Source organism: Ipomoea nil, unplaced genomic scaffold, assembly GCF_001879475.1.
Source record: "Ipomoea nil cultivar Tokyo-kokei standard unplaced genomic scaffold, Asagao_1.1 scaffold3016, whole genome shotgun sequence".
Classification (NCBI taxonomy): domain Eukaryota; kingdom Viridiplantae; phylum Streptophyta; class Magnoliopsida; order Solanales; family Convolvulaceae; genus Ipomoea; species Ipomoea nil.
The window spans coordinates 529,094-535,131 of record NW_017619444.1 but is presented as its reverse complement, the minus strand read 5'-3'; positions in this window follow the sequence as shown (position 1 = coordinate 535,131).

Sequence of the window (6,038 nt, the reverse complement as noted above, 5' to 3'; positions counted from 1 at the left end):
GCCCACTTTTCCTATTTCTTATAGAACTAAAGACTTGGTTAAGGATAAGGGCCCATGATTCATTGTGGACCATACTAATTAATTAATGGGAATTCTAGTCTAATTAAATTATTTTTAATTATATGTTAACGGAATTGATTTCATAATCAGTCCAGATACGGAGGCCGTAACACGAGCTGTTACACCCTCCCTGTAACACCCCTAATTTTTAAAACTTTTAAAGCTTATGGAATAAAGGAAAATCTATTATTAATTCCCAAACAGAGCATGAACTAAACATAGTAGTCGGGGTGCTATGCCACGTCTGAGCTGGAGAACGCAGATGCACAGGCTAAACCAACTAACAAAGCATAAACCATAATTAATACCTAAATACAAATCAAGGCACGCAGGCCATCTCATCAAGGCTAGAACTATCTAAACTAAGTCCACGAATCCAACTAGCGCGCTCCGAAGCTACTCTACTGTCCCTGAAAAACATTTGGTGTAACAACCGTCAGTGAATAATGTTGGTAACCCACTCTAACGCGTTAAGCACAATATAGGTAGCTATAAGAAACTCATTTTGAAACTGGAATACATATATACTTACGAGACTCTAGTTTAAATCCAAGATCAAGACTCAAGGCATTTTAACAGACTCAATATCATAGAATAATCATAAAAATTAATAGGCACCCTAAACATGCAATGCAAGACATAACAGGCAGATAAGCATGCAAATAACAAGTAGAGGCAGCTAAGGCATTCAATACAGTCAATTAGCAAGTAGTCATCAAAGCACACAATTTATCCGCCAACCTTATACCAAGTTCCAACCTTGTATCTCCCCTCCATCCTTATATCAGTTCCAACCTATACCTCCAGGCCACCCTTATATCCCAACCCCTTATGCCTCCGGGCAACTACATGCCCCCACCAACAAACCACCTTTCGACCACCAACATATCAAGATGGTGCCACAGTGTCATTCAATGATCCGCACCTCTAGTGCCAATATTAAGGGGTTAGCGCATATAGCTCTAACATGACACCATAGCACTTATAACTTGACCCATGCTCAACGGCAAGCAAGTCTAAAGTGGGTGTGTTCCTTTAGCACAGTCACTGCTATGGCATGTACCTTTAGTACAATGACTGGGCACAAGTGGTGCCAACCGCCTACAGTTTATTTTCCACCAATCACAATCTCATCATCATCATCAGTCACACTGGCCATTGCGCAATGACCACGACACTCATCACCATTCAATCAATCAACACATAATCACATAACAATCGAGACACAACAACAATGACACGTATTACACATAAAATCCTTGAACGATGCCTAAAACACCAACGAGACTCGTACACGACAAACAGGGTACAAGGGGACACGGGGAAATATCAAACGGGGAAAACATAACGACACTCAACCGAATTCCAGCAGGTAGGTGGCAGGTGGAGGACTACCCGCCAGCCACCCGCCGGCGGCCATACACTATTCCAGCGGGTGGCCAGCGGGTAGACCACCGCCCGCCAGCTGCCCGCTAGAACAGTGAACGCGGGTAGGTGGCGGGTGGTCAGTCCCCCCACCTACCCCCCACTGAAACACAGGAAACTTTCGCTCCCGGGATCTCTCGTGGAACCCGAAACCATGTCTAAACACATTCAAGCACATAACGACAACACCATGTATTCAATTAACGGTATTAAATCAAGAATCACACCAAATACATCCTAACACGATTTCTAAACATACCACGACCCAACATAAATCATATAACGGTTCAAGAAAATCCGGAATCACAAGAAATCAATATGAAAAGTCCTAAACACAAGTCATAGGCTAGACTCAACACCCGATCATGCATAATCCCACCCAAATATACCAAGAACACCATAATACGAAATTCACGATATAAACCCTAGGGTTATAGACATAATCAAAATACAATATTGTTCATATAATCAACCACAATATCAAGAACATCAAGATTATCACATAAACATCAAGATTACCACATAACATCAAGATTATCACAAAAACACAATATAATCCCTAGGCAAGGCTCTATCAAGACTCAAACGCAACATCATATATCAAGGGAGCCAATGAATAAGATATAGCAAAGAAAATAGCTTTTGTCGAGACATGGGTTACCTCTTAGCCTTGATTAATCCTCCCTTGGCTATTAAGGTTCTTCCATAAGATTTCCATCCGATTGATCTCCCTAGGCTTGGTGGTGGGGAATCTCTTGGGAATAATTTCGTATAATATAACTAGCATCCGTCATTCTTCTGGGGATTTCAGGCAAACCTCCTCGAGGGTGATGTATTGTCCCTCTCCGACATGGTAGATGTCGTTGCGGCGGAGGTTTTGGGCATTGAAAACCATCCCACTCATGGGTCTGGCTTCAATCCGGCTTAGGTCCACTCCTTTTCTTTCCATGATCCAGCTCAGGATCATTCCGTAGGGTAGACTGAGCCAGTTGCTAGATTTACAGAATTCCATGTGCTTCAACATAAGAGCAGGTAGATTGAATTTAAACTTATGCTTAAGGAAATAGGCAAAGGTGCATTCTAAGCTTCCCACATCCTTTCTCTTGTTGTTAGTGGGCAACAAGCTGTCGGACACAATCATAACTACCAGTTTTTGCTCGGCGGTTAACAGCTTCTTAATTGGCCTCGTGGCTGAAGTGAAACCGCCTTCTCTTCCCAACAAATAACCGAGATAATCCTTGTACCCCATGTCTCGGGTGCTAACCCATGCCTTTCGGTCATAGTCTGACACACCCGTGGCGGTCAATTTCAGGAGTTTAGTCAGTCGGCCCTCAGTGAGCACTATTTCCTTGCCCCGGACTTTGGAGGTGATCTCCAACTTGTCCCCTCGTTTGGTAGCTACCAAGTGGCAATAGAATTCTTTGACAAATTCGGGGTACGTTTCCCCTTTTATCCTGAGGTACGTATCTAACAAGCCTTGAAATTCAAGCATGTCAACCAACTTCGGAGAGAATTGGTCGGGTTCAAGTGCTTTACCTCCAATCACCGTGTAGTCAGCGTTGTTCCATTCCGGAACTCGATCATTGGTGGGCTTTTTCAGCATCGTAGGGTTTTTTTGGAGGTAGCTACGGTGCGGGGTCGTTTTCCCGTGAACTTTCCGGCGAATTCTCCGGCGAGACTTTTCCGGCGAACTTGGCGAGGGTGTGATGCGGCGTCGACGGTGGGTCCCTAATATCACGCCGGTTAGTGGGGCGGCGGTGGTGCGATGTCCGTCTACGGCTGCGACGAAGGGCAGCTTCCCTAGTTGCACCCTTCATCTTACCGAATGTTGGTTTCGGGGTTCGTAGATTGTAGAAGGCATGAATTTTAATTAATTCGAGGGGCGGAGAAGGAGGAATTTAAGCTGATTGAACTTATTAATTTTGGCTTTTATTTAAAAGTATGGGAACTCTAAATAATCGAACTAAGTAAGTGACTATACTAAAAGGTAGTTTATAAGGGTTCGTGGCCTATTTATCCTAGACAGAATTCTTCTTCCGAATTCTCTTCCATTTGATTCGTAGGGTCCTCGTCTCCTAGAGCTACGTTTTCTGTGTCGATCCCAGCTTCGGCTTCGAGATCGGCTTGGGTGCGACTGATGACGAATACCTTTCCAGGTGCCTCGTAGTTCCCTCAATTGTTCGCGTTCCCCGGTTGGACCGCGACCGTAGGCTTTGTACTTGGGGGTTGGGTGCACTGGAAGACCTTGTGTCCTTCTCCTCCGTAGTTGAAGCACCGTAGGGCGTTTCCGAAGAAATCCTTACCCATATGGTCCTTATTGCACCTTCTGCAAAGGAATTGCCTTACGTTGGCTTCGTTGTATCTTATAGGTGGTCCTTGATTTGGTGGGTTAACCGTCCTCGTATTAGAGTCGTTCCTTGTCCACTTTACCGTTGGTCCCCCACTTCCGCTATTCCTTTTTCAGATTTGTTCTTGAACTCACCATTGTAGAAGTTGGATCCGGTAAAGGTCGGCGGCGCTAGTGTAAGCCTCGTTGAGGGTTCTAGGTCTACTCACGGTCAAGGCCTTCCGAGTTTCGAAATTGAGACCCGGCACAAACTTGTCTATTTTAGTCGTCTCTGTGGGCACCAATTTAGGTGCGAAACGAGCTAGCTCAAGGAATCGTTTGTGGTATTCCATCACTGTGGTCATTCCCTGTTTCAGGTGGAGGAATTCTTCGTACATGGCTGCTCTTACGTGTGCGGGGTAGAACCGTCCCCGTAATCGCGCCTTTAGAGACTCCCAGTTGAATCTCGGTTCGTGCTTACAGGCAGGTCCTTCGTGAACCCACCAAATATCGGCCTCGTGTCCGAAATAAAACGAGGCTAGTTCCACACGGTGTCCCTCTTGGCACTCCACTACCTCGAAGATCTTATCGAATGTTCGGATCCATTCTTCAAGGGTTGTGGGATCTTCTTCCCCTGCGAAGATGGGTGGGCGATAGCTCGAGACTTGGCGGGCTACGTCTGAGTTCCCGTTTGGTGGTGGTGGTCGGTTGTTGTTATGGAGGATGGCGTTGCTCAGCGTCTGGGCGACCTGAGTCAACTGTTGTAGGTTCTGAGTTAACGAATCTTGGGCAGAAGGCTCAGGGGTTCATGACTGACTTCTTCTTAGCGCCATCCCGGTGTCTACATGGTCAATGTCGATCGTAACGGTAAGTTAGGGACTCGCATCTTTACCTTGATGCTATAATTTATGGGGAATTTTCAAGTTAAACACAGAATAGATTAGGGAGGAGAGTTAAGCAAATAATGATAGATAAACTCACAGCCTCACCGCATGTCCTAGACTCCCTAGATCCTATGTACTTAAGCACCTAGAGTCCGAACTTAATGTCCTAAAGTCTCATCTTTGAAGTCTTATCCTAGGGTCGAACTTTGGCTCTGATACCAACTGTAACACCCCTAAATTTTAAAATATTTAAAAACTTATAAAATAAATGTGAATCTAATATTAAATCCCAAACAGAGCATAAACGAAACATAATAGTCGGGGTGCTATGCCACATCTAGGTTTGAGAACCTAGATGCACAGGCTAACTAACCAAACAAGGCATGAACTATAACTAATATCCATAATACAATTCAATGCTCACAGGTCATCTAACTAATACTAAGCTAAATCCGCGAGTCCATCTAACGCGCTCCGAAGCTACTAATCTGAACCTGGAAAAACATACGGTGTAACAACCGTTAGCGAATAATGCTGGTGACCCACTCCAACGCGTTAAGTACAATATAGGTAGATATAAGAAATCATTTTGAAACCGGAATACATATATATACTTACAAGACTCTAATTTAAATCCAAGATCAAGACACAAGACATAACAATAGACTAGACAATATAGGACGATCATAAAGACTAACATGCATCCTAGGAACATGATACAAGACATAGTAAACCGACAGGCATGTAAATAGCAAGTAGAGCCAAAAAAGGAACTCAAGGCAGTCAATTAACAAGTAAACATCAAGGCACACCATCCATCCTCCAACCTTATACCAAGTTCCAACCTTGTGGCTCCCCTCCGTCCTTATATCAGTTCCAACCTATACCTCCAGGCCACCCTTATATCGCCTCTCTTATCCCTCCAGGCAACTACATGCCCCCACCGACAAACCACCTATCATTGATATACTGGTGTAGATGCTCTAACAATTCAATGGATGTTTTGCATAATTTTTTTAGAAATTTTTGTTGATTTGTTAGAGCATCTACACCAGTATAAACATGTTTGTGTTTTTTATCATAAAAAAAAAAAAAAAAGAAAAGAAAAAGAAAAACAAAACCTACAATTGGTGACCACAATTAACACGTCTACTAGATACTGCTGGTGCACATATGTTTTTTTGTAATGTGAAAAAATTATATTTACAATAGGGTATCAACCATCTCTCTTTCACATTACAAAAATTCTAACCAAAAATAAAAAATAAAAAATCTCAGTTGAGCAATTTTTTTTTTTTGGGTTTGAAAGAGAAAATGAGGGATTTTTTTTTTAAACAAACAAA